This window comes from Hermetia illucens, chromosome 7 (genome assembly GCF_905115235.1).
Source record: "Hermetia illucens chromosome 7, iHerIll2.2.curated.20191125, whole genome shotgun sequence".
NCBI lineage: Eukaryota > Metazoa > Arthropoda > Insecta > Diptera > Stratiomyidae > Hermetia > Hermetia illucens.
In genome coordinates, this window is record NC_051855.1 from 3,488,435 (window position 1) to 3,508,659 (window position 20,225).

The following is a 20,225-nucleotide window of genomic DNA, read 5'->3' on the forward strand; positions in this document are numbered from 1 at the left end:
TAAAATCACTTTAATGTCTGTTTTTAAGGTTTTTATTAAAATCATCTATCTGTCGGCCACATCCAATTTACTGGGAAAAAGCTGAATCTATTGTCCCGAACTTTGGTGAGAACGTATGGTCTATGAATCCCTTTGCATATAGGAAGTCGCGCCATTTTCTGGACAGAATATAGATGGATTTTCTTTTTACAGAATATAGCCGTGTGTGATATCAAATGAAAGGGATCAATTAGCTGATCTCATTTTTGACACTAGCTGAAACCTAGGGGAATCGGGGCTCAACATATGAACCCCAAAAAGTAAAACAAGTGTCGTTCTCAGTCTATCCAAATGAAAAATCTAAAAAAAAATCACAGAGATCTAAGCCTCAAAACACATCTCGTTTAAATATCTGCTTAAATAAAGTTAATAATAATATATATTTTATATTTTTACATTATTACAAAATTTGGCACTAGTATTAGGCATAATTTTCGGAAGACTGAAGGAAATCCAACTATTATTAACAAAGTTACAGAAAGTGGAAGTTTCCAATTTATGTGAGTTTAGTACGTTCATCATCGTATATCAGAAACAAAGCCCTATTAAAATCGGTTCACTGTTTGTCACACTCACTTTTCTCAAAAGTGCCCATTCATGCAAAAGTGGGGTGCACGTTTTTTTTAACCAAATATAATCATGTGGATTATGAAATGAAAGGTCTCGATTAGTACTTTCCGAAGTCGGTTGTGCCATTTTTTGAAAGACGGGGAGTGAAGGACTAAAAAGTGTTTTTTTTTTTTCACGGACCCATTATCAGAAACTACCCAAACGAAAAATCTGAAAAAAATCCCAAAACTGCCTCTATAGGGTGTGTGGATCTTTTATATCCATACTTCAACAAACTAAGATAATAATAGTATATCACTATATTTTCTAGGAAATTGACTAGAAAGCTCCCCAAAAATTAGTAATAGGGACTATAGTATCCCTTCATATCCCCAAGTTTTGTGAAAATCGTACTATTACTACATACAAAATGTAAGTTCAGCATTCAAATATGCTTACACAAGAAATACACAAACCCTTTCATACTTGAACCTTGTTAAAATTGCTTTAATATCTGTCTGTCTGCAACACCCGATTTACTTGAAAACGCATAAACCGATTGCCACGAAATTTGGAGGGGAGGTGTGGTCTGTGAATCCCTTTAAATATAGCAAGTGGCGCCATTTTCTGTTGACTTAAAAGGCGGCTCCCCATGTATGCCAAATAATAATCGTTGGCGCAATAATCCATATTTGATCAGGGCTTTGAAGTGTGTGTTTGAGCACTTCATTAAAGACCGGAACGGTTCAGTACAGTGCACTTTAAAAGGCAATGTGGTCAATATTGCGCTCGCCCGAAATTATTACCCTTATTTAACTCACAGCTGAGTCCACTGATATCCGATATCTCGTCACGACAACAAATCCCTCCACGCCACCAGTGAGATTTGAACCGCAACCTTCCGGTACGACAGCCCAGCGCTCTAACCCCTTGAGTCATCCAGACGCCATATATACCAAAGGAGGTGTGTTTGCCCAAAATTTGATATCAAATGAAAGGCCTCGATTAGTACTTTTCGAAAATGATCTTACTTCCGATATTAGGTGAAACATAGGGGAATGAGGGCTCAAAATTTATACCTCAAAAAGTGAAACAGTCCTCGTTTTCAGAACCTAACCAACCGAAAAGTCAGAACAAAAAATCACAGTGAGGCATTTATATGAAATCTAGGCTTCAAAATGCATCCCATTCCGATATTCGAATAAATAAAGTTAGGATATTACCATATTTTAGAAATTTACCGGAATGCTAGAGGTACAAAATCAATATAGGCCATAATATAGGACATAGTTCTGAAAAGTTTGAACGCAATCCAGCTATTATTAAGAAAGTTATAGAAGTTTTGCATTTGACGTAAATTTATTGCACATTAAGACGTATATGACGTCATCATCATATAAAGTGAGCTTGTATGAACGGGGCGGGACCCATGGGAACATTTTCGTTGTTAGCTTTTTTTGGTTATTTGTAGATTAGTATGAATTACTGGAGACAGCCAAGTGTATGTATATGTATGTGCTAAGTTTGAGGGTAGTGTCCAATAAGGTGGACATGTCTGTACGTTAATGCCAGCGATGTTTAATTTCAGGGGCTCATCCCGTGTGTCGGATCCGCGGAATTTTTTTTAGCATCAATTGCAACTAGATATAGTGTAGAATATATGGGCAAAGTGATTTTTTGATATTCGGAGTCGTTCGGAAATTATTATTGTTCAACACCTGATAAATCACATGCCAGATTTATGTCGACTGCCGTAATAAAGCTCGTATTTATCGGTCCGAATGACGTTCCAATGACTTCGCTAAAATGACAAGAATTGAAGCCAAGGCTGTACATGTGTTTCTTCAAGAAACCTAAGGTTCATGGACTAGGTATAGCAGATTAAAGGTCAGTTAAGGTTTTATGGCTAAAAATCGCATTCTATTTTTTAAATGCGTTTTTCTCGCAACTGCATGTTGAAAATCGGCTGCCACCATAGCCCAAAATCTATTCAACGAAATTCTTTGAAATTTTCACGACTTATTCCGAACATATTTCTATGGTCCGCAAACTAGGATAATTGCGATTCATTCAGTAGTTTTTTTTATTCATTGAGGAAGCCGTGAAAAAACACCAAAATTCATAAAAAAATGTTTAACACGACACCAACAATTTAGTTTTTAATAAAATGTCATTTACTTTTTTTCTTTAAGATGATCGCAGCACCCTCTAGCGTGTCAGCAGAAAAACACCTTTTTTGGAGATGGGTCTATAAATTGCTCTGTATTTCGATAATGAACTATGCGATGGGACTGCAAAAATTATTATGCACGCCCAAGATATTAGTAAATCTATGGTAAAAAATTCGTGTTTGTATCTTTATCCAGTTCTGCACAAAAAATTTCTAAAAGAAGCCAAAAAATCGGCCTTCACACGGGATGACCCCCTTAAGTACATATACATACAATTTTGTGCAGAGAATAAAGTGGAAATGTGGAAAGATGGGTTGGATAAATTTAGATATATATGTACGTCAGTATTTGGTGGACAATGTTTGTTTGTTTAGGACGAGCACAATATTTATGCCTTTACTGTATATGTATATATTTTAGAGTTTAGCAATAAATGAAGGAATATTTTGCATTCTTAGCTATGCGTGAAATGAAAAACTTGCATACAGAGTTCTTCACATAAGATGAACACTAAACCTTTATACCCGAAGCACCGAGCTTCCGGTATTCCGAATTGTTTGTTAATCAGTGTCAATTACTCGAGGCAAACATGTGTATGTATGTGTCTGCTAATAAAGTTTGCACGTAATGACCAAGAGGTGTTCGTTAGTACCAGCGGTATATAACACATAAAATTTGATGTAATTCGAACCCGAGCCAAGCACGCAGTGACACAACTGTCACAAAGCTTGGCCAACCCTAGCGTATCGTACGCTCAAGCTGCCAGAAATGCTCAACCAAGAGTAGCAGCACAACCTGCTCCCATCCCCGCACCAAACGCCTTCCGCGAATTGGTGCAATCTCTCGCGTCGGCCTCAACTAATGAGCAGCGGCAATTCGCCGCTATAAAACTCATTATGAACCTATGGAGTTAAATATCGTCACCTTTAACTCCGCGTCCCTGATCTCACACGCCCAACGTGCCACTGCCCAAGTGTTGATTGACACTCTGAAAGCAGACTTCTATTGCGTTTCAGAAACGAAACTAAACAGCAGGCATAACGTGCAATTCACCGGGTATAATATTATCCGGAATGACAACAACACTGGCGCTGCCCTTTTAGTCAGGAAAGACTATGAAATTGAGGAAGTCGTCATTGAAAACCTGCTGACCTCTTCCGCCGCGGCGGCAATAGTAAAAACCACTGATGGTAGACGGATTTTGGTAGTTTCCATCTACATCAAATGCAACTCTCGAAATGAGAAACTGGGACAAGATCTTAAGATCTTGGGCAATCTCCAGTTAAAATACAAGTACCTCATTTTCGGTGGCGACTTCAACTCTAGGCACACCTCCTGGGGCGATACGGCAGTAAATAAAAATGGGGAAACCCTGCTTAAATGGATCCAAGACCCTTACTCGCCAGCCTATGTCGATTTGGTCTTGCCAGATTCTCCGACAAGACCCAGTAGTCAATCAACCATTGACTACTTCCTCCTATCTGAGGAAACTTCCCTGAACTTTCAAGTGATATCGTGCACTACTCTACCAGGCATGTCTGACCATTTCGCAGTGCAACTTAAACTGTCCTCGTCCTCCCAACTGCGAAAGCGAGTGATGACCACCGTAAGGTCCTTCGCCCACACTGACTGGGACAAATTCAAGTCAGACCTTGCACCAAGGCTGAACTTGAAAAAACTCGCAACTGACCGCAATCTATCAGACATGGAGATCGACGAAGCCATCACCTTGGCCACAGATGCCATTAATACTGCTACACGCAGAAACACAAGGCTTATCAAAGTCGACGAGTTACAATATAACTCAGTCCCTCACGATATCATGCTCCACATGAAAGTCAGGCAAATATGGCGTAGGAAACTCAAACGGATTTTCCACAAACTCGGAAATAAAGTTAATGCTGAGTATAAAGCATTGCTTTCCCGTATTAATTGTCTGAGTACAATAATTCGGCAAAGAGTGGCGAATTTCCGCAACAAAGAACTGACAAGGAAACTAGCAGATATTAAGCCCGGCCCAGATATGTTTCAGCATATCAACAGGCTAACCGGCAAACATAAGTCCCGCAATATCGCTCTTTCCAAGAACGGGGAGCACATCTGCAGTGACGCTAGGAAAGCGCAAGTTCTCGCGGAATCCTTTGAGACTCAGCTCAATTCCCCTCCGCCTCAAAACAACCCGGCTATATCGTCGATTGTTGATTCAACAATCAAGGCCTTCGTCTCTGAGAGCTCCAAGAAGCTAACAAAATTCACCACAACCAACACCTCAGTCAAGCCATCGGAATCGCAACATTTTCTGAGTTTACCTCAACTCACCGACTTAACCAGAAACCTAAACGGTAAAAGGTCAGCCGGGCCTGATGAAATCCCGAACTTCGTCATAAAGAACCTCCCCAGAGCCTCACTGAAGTTTTTATTAGCAGTTTTCAACAACTGTATTAATAACGGCTACTTTCCATCCACATGGAAAGTTGCAAAAATTATTGCGATCCGAAAGAAAGGAACCTCCAACGAGCCAAGCAATTTCAGGCCCATTTCCCTATTATCGAACCTTGGCAAACTGTTTGAGAAAGCATGGACAATTGGGCTAGTCCAGCATTGTAATCTCAACAAAGTTATCCCTGACCACCAGTTCGGATTCCGCTCTAAACACGGAACCCAGCACGCGCTGAGCTACCTACACGACACTGTCGTCTCAAGACTTAACGTCAACAATAAACCCACAGTAGCATGTGCGTTAGATTTGGAAAAGGCCTTCGACTCCGTGTGGGTAAACGGACTTATATACAAATTGATAGATAATGACTTCCCTGTCCCGATAATAAGACTTGCGTTAAGTTTCTTCGAAGATAGGCACTTTTATGTCAGCGTGGGGAATGAATTCTCCGATCTCTTGCCGGTAACGTCGGGTGTACCGCAAGGATCCATTTCTGGGCCAACTTTCTACAACATCTTCACGGCTGACGTTCCGATCCCCGATGACGGCGTTGAACTCATCCAATTCGCCGATGACACGCTTATCTTCGCTTCGAACCTCCACCCCAACAGGGCAGCCAAAGCGGTTGAGAAATACATTGTAAATCTCTGCAGGTATTACCATAGTTGGGGAATCAAGATTAATGAGGGAAAAACGCAAATCTGCACCTTTAGGAGAAAATCTAGATACTTAGGTTCTAGAGGCATCCATAGGAAAGCTAAACGCTTGAAAATGAGAATCGGGAACACCACAGTGAGCAGATCTACTTCGATCAAATACTTGGGAGTAACCCTGCATGAACTCCTCAAGTTCAAACCCCACCTTCAGCTCGCTATCAGCAAGGCACGCGGTGCAGTCAGTAGCATCTACTATCTTCTTCGCAAGACAGTAGGTCTCAGCACCAAAACCAAACTGACCCTGTATAAGGCCCTTATAAGACCCGTTATCTGTTACGGAGCACCAACTTGGATCTCTTGCTCCAACCAAGCAATGGCAAAATGCGAGTCATTCGAACGCCGAATCCTTAGACATTGCACAGGCTTGTCTTACAACTGGAAAACAAAAAAGATCGGCAAAAACGCCGAAGTGTATAGGCGAGCCAAAGTCAAACCACTTCGAGAATACGTTCTCACACTAATGGAAAGGTTCTTCGAAAGAACGGAGGACCACCCCAATCCATTAATTCGGCATCTCTACCAACAGGGTAAAACCTCCCCATTGGCCACATTCTTAAGGCCCTGCCAAATCGTGAGTTCATCCCACAGACCCAAAATCCGCACCCTTTTTGAAACTCCCTGCCTGGTAGGAGTGGATAGAGGTTAAGCACAGGAATTGTAATGTGCTTATTGTAAATATTAGTTAAGGATTAATTATGTTAGATTAAGCTAGGTTAAGCTAGGTTAACTTAAAATAAGTTAGGTTAAGTTATATGTAACTAGGTTAAGTAAGTAAAATTTCACCTTCTCGCGCCTTTAGTGCGGGCGCAGTTCTTTTCAAAAAAAAAAAAGCCAAGATCGTAACAAAAAATTGTCAAGATTCATGTATATAAAGAAAAATATACAAAGTAAAGTAATTCACAGAGAAGGTCGGGTTGGCCAAACAATGTAATAGTCACCCGTTTGATAGAATTAAGATCAATTAGCTTTTATTTAGGCTAGCATTAAGTAACATTGTCTAGTTGTAAGCCACTATCTAAATAAATTGAAATTGAAATTGAAATGTAATTCGAAACATAACCGAGAAAGCTTTAGTAGTTAAACTGACGCTACCTTTGCAATCGTGAAAAAATGAACCAAAACGAGTTTCGTGTGTTGATAAAACATTGTTTTCTAATGGGGAAAAAACACTGTTCAAGTTCAGCAATGGGTTGAAAAACGTTATCCGGACTCCACTCCGTCGAAAACAACCATTTGTCGGTGGTTTTCGACGTGAAACGCGGTCGTGCTGATACAAATGATGCGGAACGTTCGGGTCGGCCAAATGAGGGAGTAACTCCCGAAAACACCAAGCAAGTATTGAAAATTGTGATGGGTGACCGCAAAATGAAAGTGCGCAAGATAGCTAAGATGGTGAACATATCAACTGGTAGTGCATTTACTATTTTGCACCAAAAATTGGCTATGAAAAAGGTTTTTTCCAAATGGCTGCCACGTTTGCTCACAATGGAACAAAAGCAACAACGTATCAATGATTCGGAGAGCTGTTTGGCACTGTTTACCTGCAATAAACAGGATTTTTTGCGTCGATATGTGACAGTGAACGAAACATGGATTCACCATTTCACTCCTGAGTCAAGTCGACAGTCAGCTGAATGGCGTACGACCGGTAAAAGCCGCCCGAAGCGTCCAAAAACACAACAGTCGGCCGGCAAAGTGATGGCGTCCGTATTCTGGGATGCGAATGGTATAATTTTCATTGACTACCTCGAAAAAGGAAAAACCATCAATAGCGACTACTACATGGTGTTATTGGATCGTTTGAAGGCCGAAATAGCGAAAAAAACGCCCACACATGAAGAAGAAGAAAGTCATCTTTCACCAAGACAACGCACCGTGCCACAAGTCAATCAAAACGATGACCAAATTCAACGAATTAGGCTTCCAACTGCTTCCTCATCCTCCGTACTCGCCGGATCTGACCCCCAGCGACTGCTGGATCTTTGCGGATCTCAAAAAGTGCTCCAGGGAAAAAGATTTGGCTCAAATGAGGAGGTGATCGCTGCTACTGAGGCTCATTTTGACTCAAAAGACAAATCGTTCTACAAACATGGCATTGAAAACTTAGAGAAGCGTTGGAATGATTGTATAACCCTTGAAGGAGATTATGTTGATGAATAATAAAGAATTTTGCCGATAAAATGTTGTTTTCATAGTTAGTCCCGGGACTTATTGAACGATGTGTTAATTTACGTACGCATATAATGTATGCTTTTGTGCACGCAGTAAAGTGGAAATGCGCGGCGATGAGTGATTTCACTTTTGTAAGGAGGTCCAAATCTTCAAAAGACACTGGCCTGGACACGCCAGTGTGGGATTTTTGCCCACTAATAGCACACCCGCTGCTGGCTTTTTCCACCTGCATTACAGGAGATAGCGTCTGCCAGGATGTCAATCGATATCATTAGCAATATGACAACGCTAACTCCTTTAGAACTGCTTAGACCACACTCAATTTGCGTGCGTTACATAAAACAAAAAAATCGTTCATCTCCGAAAATAGCCAAGAAAACAGCTTGCCTTTGTGAATGAGCTTATTATACGTATATGGTATTTAATTCTGTTCTGTTGGAACAACCGCGAAGATAACATACAGAGCTCCAATTGGCCGAGTTGAAAGCATTCCTCACGTCTAGGGTCACTACTACCCAATATTTGCTGCTACTGACCTTTCCGTGAACTGTATTTTGGGCATTTGATGATATCAATAGTTAATTTGATTTTGCCGAACCTACACTGCCGACCTGAAATGCCTCCTTGGCTCTCAGCGACTGGATTCAATCTATTATAGGCTACAGTACCAGCTTCTGGCGCTTCCATGCTGCAGTAAATATCCTTCGAACTACTCAGCAAACATATTGTCGCCTATTCTACTGCAGATCTCCAACAGCTCATTGGTTATTAAAAAATTGCCGCCACATTCAGAGAACTCTGAAAGGTGTCATTGCCTCTTGATGGACAAATAACCCCTGGATGGTTTTTAACAAGAAGGTAGGACACATGATCTGTGGAGAGGACCGGGGTGGGGACTGGGACATCCCATCACAATTCTGTAGGTACTCCAAGCAGAGACCCTTGAATCATTTCTTCTTGCTCCGCTAGATAGCGAGCTTGAGGCTTTTGTGGGCTCCATTATATGTATTATGTTTTTGCACCTTATCGGTACTACCTACCATCTTCTGAGCCATTCATCTGGCATAAGTGGCGAGCTGATCAAAAGCGGGCTAGTTCACAAATGCTAGTGGATTTTCTAGGCCTGGTTGCATCACATGCCATGGAGGTGCATTGCGTCACATGAAGAGCTCTTTCCGAGGGGCCACCAACCTTTGTAGGGTAGCTACCTCTAGAGTTTGAAGATAATTGCCCGGTGATGGTTGTGAGTGTAGTCGCTAATGTATCAGAACATGCCACGCACCAGTGCAGACATGACAAAGGTAATCTCACGATTGCAGCCACAACACCTACAAAAGTGGAAGAAACCAACGCCCGGAGGCCCGAACAATGGACTAAGGTGAGTAACAAGAGGAAAAAGGACAAAAAGAAGCTCCGCCCGGAAATAATAATTATTTCCAAGAAGGGACATATGTCCTATGCCGACATCCTCTGAAAGGTGAAGTCAGACCCGGAATTGAAGGATTTGGGGGATAGTGTGAGCCGTATCAGGCGAACACAGACAGGGGATCTGATGCTGGAGTTAAGTAAATCCGCCGACAAAGCCAATAACTTCCGCGGGAAGGTGGAAAGTGTACTTGGAGAGGAAGCTGAGGTAAGAGCTCGGAAACAGGAGATAGTGGTTGAATGCAAGGACCTAGATGAAGTCACCTCACGGGAGGACATCTGTGCTGCGCTAAAGCAGCAGTTCAACCTTGGCGATATAGACCAGAGTGCCATAAAAAGGATGAAGAAGGCATATGGTGGCACACAGACCGCTATTATTAGTTTGCCGGCGGAATCAGCTATTAAGTTAATTACCGCGGGCAAGGTAAGAGTAGGTTGGGTTGTGTGCAGGCTCAGGGAGCAAATATCTCTAAAGAGATGCTTCAGATGCCTCGATTTTGGCCATTTTGCGGCGGCATGCACTAGCCAGCATGATAGGTCGAGGAGTTGCAGGAAGTGTGGGGAAGAGGGCCACCTCATCAAAGATTGCACCGGAGATCCACGGTGTATGTTATGTAGTGGGAAAGAGGGCGTGGACGGCCGGCATATTGCGGGAAGCAGCAGATGTCCGGTATATAGGAGGGAGCTGAACCGCACAGGCAAATGAGATTGATACAAATCAATCTCAATCACTGTGAGGCAGCTCAGGATCTGCTCTCGCAAACCATTCGAGAGTCGAATGTCGATGTCGCGGTTATTTGCGAGCCGTACAGAAACTACGGCGATGCGACTTGGGCGGTGGATGCATCTGGCAACGCCGCAAACTGGGCGTGCGGAAGACAAGCCATTCAGGAAGTCATGGCCTCCCCGGCAGCCGGTTTTATAAGGACGAAGGTCAACGGTGTCCATATTTACAGCTGCTACGCTCCTCCTAGTGCAACCTTAGCACAATATGAGGAGATGTTAGACAGTCTGGTGTTGGACGCTAGAGACCGCAGCCCTAAAATCATTGCGGGCGATATCAACGCGTGGGTCCTGGAGTGGGGAAGCCGATCGACGAACAACAGAGGTCAAACTCTGTTGGAGTCATTTGCGGAGCTGGACATCGTGCTGGCCAACGTTGGATGCGTGCCCACCTTTCGCGGAAGAGGGTCGGGTTCGATCGTTGACCTGACATTTGTTAGCACTTCACTGGTGAGGGAGATGGCTTGGCAAGTGAGTGAGCACTACACCCACAGTGACCACCAGGCCATCTTCCTCCGCATTGGGAACCGGGGAAGCAGTCAACGACGCTCTGGAGGTGGAAAGGCTAAGGCGGTTGGCTGGTCTATCGGAGCTTTCGACGAGGAGACATTCCTGGCCGCATTGGAGGGAGCCCATGATCCGGATGGAACAGCGGTGGAAAGGGTCACACAGCTGTCTCAGCGTGTAACCGAAGCATGCGACGCTACGATGCCACGACAAAGTTTGCACCACGGCAAGAGGCCAAACTACTGGTGGAACACGGAGATCGCTGGCTTGAGATCCTCTTGTCTCCGAGCGAGGAGACTTTCCCACAGGACAAGGGGAAGGCCGGAGCACCAGGAGGAATACAGGGATCTGCGAAGCAACCTTAAGAAGTCCATTCGGAGAAGCAAGCGGGAATGCTACCAGAAGCTCTGCATGAAGGCTAATACGAATCCGTGGGGTACAGCCTACCAAGTTGTAATGAAGAAGATCCGTGGGCGAAAATCACCTCAGGTGACATGCCCACGCCTCTTGTTGCAAATAATTACAACTCTTTTCCCGCAGCAGGAGCAGAACGAAAGAGAACCCCAACTGGCAGCTCAGCAGGACGTCTTCTCGATCCCTGATGTTACCGAAGAGGAACTTTGGGAAATCTGCAGACGTATTGAGGACAGCAAGGCTCCGGCATTGGACGGAATTCCGAACAGGGCTCTGAAGTTGGCGGTCAAGGCCAGACCAAGGTGGTTCACAAGCACATTCGAATCGTGCATGGCGGAAGGAGTGTTTCCCGCCCAGTGGAAGAGGCAGAAGCTGGTCTTGCTACCGAAGCCCCGAAAACCACCCGGCGTGCCCTCTTCATATAGACACCATGGGGAAGATGTTGGAGAGGGTGATATACAACAGGTTGCTCCCGTTCATCGAGCTTGCGGGTGGTCTTTCAGAGCGGCAATATGGGTTTCGGCGAGCCCGTTCTACGGTCGATGCAGTACAAAGGTCGTGGAATTGGCTCGAAATGCAATGGCCATGGGTAAATGCTGTGCTCTGGTGACGCTGAACGTCAAAAATGCTTTTAACTCAGCCAACTGGGGCTGGATTAAGGGCGCTTTGGCCAAACTGGGTGTTCCTAGCTACTTGGCTCGGCTCATTGAGAGTTACCTTTCGGACAGACTTCTCTGGTACGAGACGGACGACGGGCCGAAGGAGTACATTGTGACAGCAGGTGTGCCTTAAGGTTCTGTATTGGGACCGCTGCTGTGGAACATAATGTACGACGGAGTGCTTGGCCTTCGCGTGCCGGAGGAGACAACGCTGATTGGTTTTGCGGACGACTTGGCAGTAGTTGCAATTGCAAAGCATCCCGAGGACGTGGAGCTTTATGCAAATGAAGCCATTCATACCATCAAGTCATGGTTACGAATGGCCAAGCTGGACCTGGCGGACGAAAAGACGGAGGCGGTCCTCATTACCAACCGTAGGAAGAACAACACGGTTACCATCCGGGTTGGTAATCGTGAGGTCGTCTCAAAATCGGTTGTTAAATACCTGGGGGTGATGATCGATGCCAAGCTGAGTTTCAAGGGACACTTGGATTATGCGCGAGAGAAGGCAGCAAATGCCAGCTCATCCCTTGCAAGGATGATGCCTAACGTGGGAGGGCCGAAGTATAGTCGCAGGCTACTCATCGCGGGAGTGGTGAGATCGATCCTGCTATACGCGGCCCCTGTCTGGGCGGGAGCGTTGAACCACGCTGTCAACCGGAGAAAGATATGTTCGGCATACCGGCCAATTGCGCTAAGGGTGTGTAGCGCATTTAGGACGGCGTCGACGGAGGCAGTGTGTGTTATCGCAGGAATGATCCCTATAGATCTTCTAGCGAGCGAGGCACACTGGCTCTACGAAAAACGGAAGGCAAATCCAGCCGAGGTGAATGCGGATTTCCGAAAAGCCATCAGGAGAGAATTGTGGGGCAAGTGGCAACAACGATGGGATAACTCCAACAAGGGCAGGTGGATATTGATCCCGTGTATCGAGAAATGGGTCAACCGAAAGCACGGAGAATTGAATTACCACCTGACACAGTTCCTTACGGGACACGGTGGCTATAGGAAGTACTTGCATCGCTTCGAGTTGGACGAGTCTCCCAACTGTCCTGAATGCGGTGCTACACTCGGGGACCCGGAGTATGTTATGTTCCATTGTCCTAGATTTCTGCAGCAGAAAAGGAGGTTGAACAGCATCTTAGGGGCGGACATCGATCCCTCCAACCTGGTGGAAGAGATGTTGAAGTCGGAGGATGGCGGTAAATGAGGCAGTAGCCGTGGTGCAGACAAAACTCCTGGAGTTGGATCGAGCTCGGAAGGCGGCGCGATGGAGACGTGACATGGACGAGCTGGTATAGTGAACCAGAGCCTCCCCCGCGAAGTAATACTTCACGGTGATCCCGCGGGGAGGGGCGGAAGAGTGGGGGTGGTTTTAGTGGGTGTGAATCCCGCATACTGCTGCAACCTGGCGCAGCAGTGTCTTTCTAAGATTTCCACCCCCATCCTTAAAAAAAAAAAAAGACATGACAAAAGTCAAGCCTGCGATTTACACTGACCCCCTTTATCAAGGTAAGGTAAACATCGTTCGTTAGCCAAATCTACATCTAACTGCGCAAAAGCCTTTCCTCCGTCTAATCACTTGTTCCCGGGAAAGTACATACAGATGTCCTCAACTACTTGTTTTGCTATAAATTCTATACTGTCCTGATTAGATTTCTTTTAAGGGGTGTACGAGGAATTTCATAAGAGGTCACTCTGCTGGGTAACCAGCAACAGCTAATTGGTTATAGGGAAATGGTCCTTTCTTGCGATTGAAGTCGATGAAGAGCTCAGATGTTCACAAATGAAAACAATTTTAACTACAAAGGAAAGATATTCAGTCTTGGAAACTTCCCGAAGAGTAATGAAAAAAGGTCTACAAAACAGAATAGCAAAATAAATTGGCCCTGGAGCGAATTTTTGGTCCAATGAAATTTTCAAGAGAGCAGCAAATGTTCAACCGTCATCCAAAAATTGAAAATTTTTATATATAAGAAAGAAAAAAACTTCTCTCTTGACAAGTTGAATTTATGAGTACTATTTGAAGCTAATTGAGTTCATTTCAAATAATCCTTAGAAATACCGCATAATTACACTCAGATAATTGAGTTCAGCAGCAGATGCAAAGGAGCACAGTCCCCGAAATAAGTAAGTGGTTCCCGAGATATCGGTTTTTCCAATATAAAATAATTTACTGGCGAAAGAAGCTGACATGGTTTCATTTGTTAATTTACTACCTAGAAACACCGCGAATATAGAGATGGCTCGGTGCTGGGGATCTTTTTCCTGAGACGGAAGAATCTCTGTCCAAAGCTGCGTGGTCCCCTCTTATGATTATTATCTAACATTACCTAAATGTGACTCACATTTTTATCCTTGTTGTTTATTTGATGTTGACGTTGAGTTGTTCGAACAGAAATTTTATAAAAATTACACATGCACCACAAACACATAAATAACCAACTTCTGTAAGATAGTTATAAAAGTATTATAAGATCACGATTAAGTCACACTAAACAACACAGCAGTTGAATTATTCTATTTCTATTTGGTGTCCTTTATTATATTTATTATATTTCAAACACTAATTTTCCGAAAACGATTGATATTTCATTTTTAAATTTATATGGTTTTTATATTTATATCATTTTTATACTTATTTATCTCTTTGAACATTACTCCACTATTAACGATACAAATTCACCGAAGTTTTGAATTATATTTGTTTAGAGAATATTTTTTCTTCATCAGAGGAAACAATTTTTGTTTACTTATCGTTCTTATATTTGATTCGTTAGCTGTAATAAACGTAAAATGAAACCATTAGATATATTGGATATATTTTTTTTGAAATTATTTTAAAAATATCTTTGAACACAAAGTCTATTTTTAAGTCCTCTCCTCTCATTAGGATTTTCCGTAAGACAAAACTTTATTAAAATCGGTATTGTCTGCCTGCTTAGATTAGTACTTTCCAAAGCTCATTTCTGACATTTGATGCAAAAGAAGGATCCAGTCTCAGAGACTACTCAACTCAAAAATGTTAAAAATATCACGAAGCTGCCACTATATTTGGTGTCTAGACTTCAAAATACCCTCCCTACCTGATTTGTTTAAATAGAGTTAATAATAGTACATGACTATATTTTTTAGAAATTGCCTGGAAACTCCCCTTAAATTCATCCTAGAAATAGGAAATAGGCGACAATTTAGACTGTAATATGAAGCCTAATACTACCAAGTTCGGTGGAAATCGATCCATTACTAACAAAGTTATAATAAGACAAACTGTCTCTTTTGTGCAAATTCACTGCAATCTAAAACTAAGTGTTGGTAATCGCAAATGGGGTAAATGTACACCCAAATATCCTTAAACGGGAATACACAAAACCCTTCACACCTTGAGCGCTGAAGTTCTGCCTTTCGACTTGTTTTAACTATCGAATAACATTAAAATGGTATTTACTAAAAATCTAAGATTCACAGATACCGATGGATACATAACCGCAGAAATTACAGAACTAATAAAATTTCAGTACACGGAAACGGTTCGTACAGTTCGTATTGCTTTTGGCCGTCATCAAACGTGTCAGGCTGACTGAAAACACCTAATATCGATTTTTACAATGAGCACTGCAATTAGAAATTATGCAAGCCAGTTTATTCCACATTTTGGCCTACATGCTTGCAAGTTACAGAAAAATTGAAACACCAGATGTCCCTGTGCAATTGCTGATTGGGTGCTAGAAATGCATTAATATGATCGAAACCTCTGAGGAATGAACAAGCTCGAATTGTAGGCCAAAGAAATTAATATCTTGTGTGAACCCAACTAGCCGCAACTGAAGCGTTGGTAATTCTACTTCCCTTGCCTCCTGTGTACTGGTGGACGGCTGAAATTGCAAGCTTACAAAGGAACTGCCTCAGACTTCGGCGGATTTGGGAGGACCTCGGGTATAAGCCGCTTATCAAAAAGGAGTGAGTACTGAGGAATGCACTGCAAAGTAACTAGAGGAGGCGGTCCATAAAGGGCAAACAAGTCGGGAAACCGGAAGCTAGACGCTTCAGGTATGAAAGGTTTTGTGTATTTCTTTTATAAAGAGTGTGCATTTGTCCCATTAGCATGTAGCACGTAAAATATGCATATATTATGTGAAAATAGCCACTTTCAAGTGATATTGACATTCGTAGTCTTGAATTTGCAGAGGAGGGACAGTTTTGACCTAGTATAACTTTGTTAGTAATAGTGCGATTTTTACCAAATTTGGCAGGATCATGCTCTATACTGTAGCCTACATTGCTGCATTCTAGGGTGATCGTGCTGTGATTCTAGGGTGAACCTAAGGGGGGTTTTCCTGTCAATTACTAAAAATTATAGTAATGTACTATTATTAACTTTATTTGAACAGGTATCGGTATGGAGGGTATTTCGGAGCCTAGGCACTATATAGTGGCAGCCCCCCGATTTTTTTCAGATTTTTGGGTTGAGTAGTTTCTGAGAATGGGTTCGTTAAAAAAATGACCACTTTCAACCCCCGCACTCCCCACCTTTTCAACAAAAGTCAAAAATAAGACCGGCTTCAAAAATGACTATATTTGATGAAAACAAATTTACACCCCCTTTTGCATGTATGGGAACCTCCCCTTAAATTCGTCGTAAAAAGGATGTAACTCACTATATGCGTGAGCGTTCACAGTTCCCACCTTTCTACCAAATTCGGTGTCAATCGCTATAATCGTCTCCGAGAAAAATGCGTGTGACGGACAGACAGACGGGCAGACAGTAAACCAATTTTAATAAGGTTTTGTGTTTACACATACATTAAAAAGGACCAAGACCGAATGATATAACCACCGAAGTGTTGAAACTCGTATGTAAACGCAAGCCAAACTTGCTACTCGGCGCATTCAATGAAATGTTAACTCAGTCCCCGACAACAGTAAGAAAGACCTCCCTCGAACGCACGACCTCTTAAACTTGAACGCTCATACAGAATATTGACTGAAATTGATTTTAATCTACCTCATTTTCCCACCGCCTTTAATGCCTTTTTGAACTGAGGAACTCCCAGTGGTGTGCGGCCAGGCTCTGCTTTTCATCAAGCTTTCTGTCATATTCCCTTGCAATATGATGTTTTTCTCCTGAAAAACCAATAACAACGTTTGTACATGCCCTCGTAAGAGACTCGTAAAAGACGCTTGAAACACCTCTTCCAGAAAAAATTTACTCTCTAACTAGACAAACGACTTATTCAATACAGACAGACAGGTAATAGATACCTATTGTAAATCCTGCAACGTAAACTACTCTGCTAAGGTAATGCAGATTTTTATCAGTTATTGGGCCGATAATGGAAAATAAAGAAACCTTTGAAAGGTTCTAAGTTCAGTATTTAAAAGTCCGGCAATAACACTGTCATCTGCCTTTAAACGCTGACAGTAGTTATTTCGTAATCATACATTGGCATTCAAAATCAAAAGAATAAGAAAGACTTCGCACCCACTGGTGCATGGGTTAAGCGCGTATTTCAAATGAGTTGATCCTTCCAACTTCAAGGCAAGCGCTGATTGATGTCTCTTCTTTATTATTTTCGGCTGTCTTTCGGTGGCAGATTTCAGGTTTTTGGTAGGAGCTTACCAAAACCCACTTCCTTTTACCTTTTTACGAGCATTGGCTGCATAAAATCTTCCCAGTTCCAGCGACCTCAGACCATGGCTTCCTATGGGGTGAAAGTTCTGCAAACCTTCAAACCTTCGCACCTTTTTGTATCACCCTATCTTTCCTCTGCTTCATATTAACACAGAGGCATTTCTCCTTTTATATTTCATACCTTGTATCTTCCGGTGAGATAAAATCGAGCGTGATATTGGGGAGCAATTTGATTGTGATTTATATTCTCCTTCGAATCGATAGGCCCGTTTGGCAACCAAAGATTAGTAAAAGCAACTGATTTTTGATAGGTCCGTTTGGCACCCAAACTCAAAGATTTTTAGTAAAAGCAACGGTTTTTGACGACGAAAGTTTGCCAATGCATTGCAGCCTTTCATTCCTGTCTATCAACCTTATAAGATTTAGTAACTTCTGCATTGCTGACTTTCGTTCTTGGTAGTCTTCCGTGTACCTTCGGGGGCCATGTCTGACTGCTTCTATCGAATTCAGTCGACTAGTCCAAGGCAAGTTGCCATTTTTCAAGTTGTCAAAGTAACGGCCACTAACGGCTTAGAGGTCTCCTGATAGGCTTATTAAGTGCAGCAGATTTTTTTAAATCTCTATGGTTCTGAGTTTCGGCCGCCTAAACAAGACAATGAATGGCGCCTTGCGATACTAGAGACGAAGATGTTGCCTTGCACCAGTGGTAGTACGTCATAATTACATTTGAAATGAGGATATCCGCGATCGATATGGAGTTGCACCGATTTTAAAAAAATTGCAAAAGAGACGTCTTCGTTATTGCGAACATGTAATTCGCGCTGACGAGAACTCACTTGCCATTTGAAGTCTATGGGAAACGACCAAAAGGTCAGCCGAAATAACAATGGCTCCGCTCTAGCGACTCCATCCAAATTAGGCCTTTAATAGAATAAAATGCCGGGACCGAAGAAGAAAGTAAATGGTTGCCATATACCTCTCTCTCTCTGGTGTACTATGGGAACTATACCCATGCACCATCGACGTCGGTTTCTGGCGATATACTTCAACCCCCTCCAAGATTTGCCAAAAAAACCACTGCCACTTTCATTTTCTGATCGAAAGGCCCAAGATTATCAGGCCCAAGTGTTGATAAAGTTGTTCGCTTAATATCGTCTCACGCTATAGTGCCCCAATAACACACCACAAACATGTGTTGATGGAAGCTTCAACCATTCGAACAGTGTCAACTTAATGCTGGTGTCTTCTACAAATACAACAGATATGACTAAGAGTGGTAATGCAGTGGTCCTTTCACCTGCTCATCATCGTGTATAAGATGCTTACTGCTAACTTTTTTCACAGGACCACCGAATAGCTTATGACCACCTCCAAGCCCTATTGTGATGCGACATGCAGTAGCAATCTCATTGTCATTCACGACAGCTTCACAATGATGAAACCTACTTTGCCACCGTCCATGGGATATTCAGCGTGTCACGATGAACCGCCAACAGATCCGCCTTCGCTTTCCCATATTCAGCGAAGTTAAATGCCCATATATGGGTGATGGTCAATATTCTCAGCGAGATTGTTTAAAGTTTCTGTTGTCCATATGCCATCTCACTAAGCTTAGGCTCAAAATTACCAGCAATTCTCGCTGAACTTGAGGAACCGAGACTACCGAAGCTTCTCAATGTCGTTGTATGTGTAAAAGGATAATTTGATTATTGATTAGTTAGGGGAAAAGTCATGAAGGAGCATTCCCAAGGCCGCTGTCGATTCTGAACTTTCGAACCAATGCATGTAGTACGATCCCACTTCTTCTTCCCTTCTTCCTTTTTATCACCACTTGTGTCTTTCTTAGATATTTTCTGATTCTGGTGAGCACCACGTATTTCGTTTGCCGGATATACATAAATCTGGTCGCAATCTGAAAAGTATATTTTGTAGATCTCGCTTTTTTCTTTTCGCAACCTTTTATAGAGCCTAATTTCTGCTTCATCTACTATTCCCTGCTTCCTCGCGAGTAAGTGCACTTTCCTCGAACTCCAGACATCCCGATTTTGCACCGAGATCCACCAATTCGATATCCCTAAAAGCTGTCTGGCGTCCTGACCTATGCCATCGCTCCATCTCAGGCAGGGTCTGCCTCGTCTTCTTTTTCTACCATAGATATTGCCCTTAAACACTTTCCGCGCTGGATCATCCTCGTCCATATGGAGTAAGTGACCCGCCCATCGCAACCTGTTGAACCGGATTTTATCGGGCTTGGTATCGCTCATAAATTTCGTTGTTATGTAGGCTACGAATTTCTCTATCCTCATGTAGGAGGTCAAAAATTCTTCGAAGGATTCCTCTCTTGAACGAAACCAAGAGTTCGCAACTTTTTTTGCTAAGAACCCAGGTTTCCAAGGATTACATAAGGACTGGCGGTATATAGTCTTGTATAGTGAAAATTTTGACCCTATGGTGAGACGTTTCGCACGGAACAGTTTTTGTAAGCTGAAATAGGTTCTTTTGGTTACCAACAACCGTGCGCGGATTTCATCGTTATAGCTGTTATCGGTTGTGATTTTCAACCCTAGATAGGAGAAAATTTCCAACGGTCTCAAAGTTGTAGTCTCCTATTGCTTTATTATCTTTATTGTTTTCGTTTGACCAGTGCGATTCGACGTTGTTCGTTCTTTGGTATTTGACGCTGATGTTACCACAATATGCTTCGTCTTGCCTTCATTA

General features: G+C 42.8%; 1 protein-coding gene across 5 annotated transcripts in view; it reads right to left on the reverse strand.

Annotated features, from left to right (window-relative positions):
* Nucleotides 1-20,225, reverse strand: part of LOC119660774 (calcium/calmodulin-dependent protein kinase type 1) — a 396,728-nt gene that overhangs the window by 361,433 nt on the left and 15,070 nt on the right. For 4 of the 5 annotated variants that reach the window (XM_038069544.1, XM_038069545.1, XM_038069549.1 and 1 more), the window contains one exon: nt 14,224-14,655. The exons of the other annotated variant lie outside the window; for it this stretch is intronic. The gene's annotated coding sequence lies outside the window, so the exon portion shown is untranslated. The remainder of the gene's footprint in view (nt 1-14,223; nt 14,656-20,225) is intronic. 5 annotated transcript variants of the gene reach the window in all.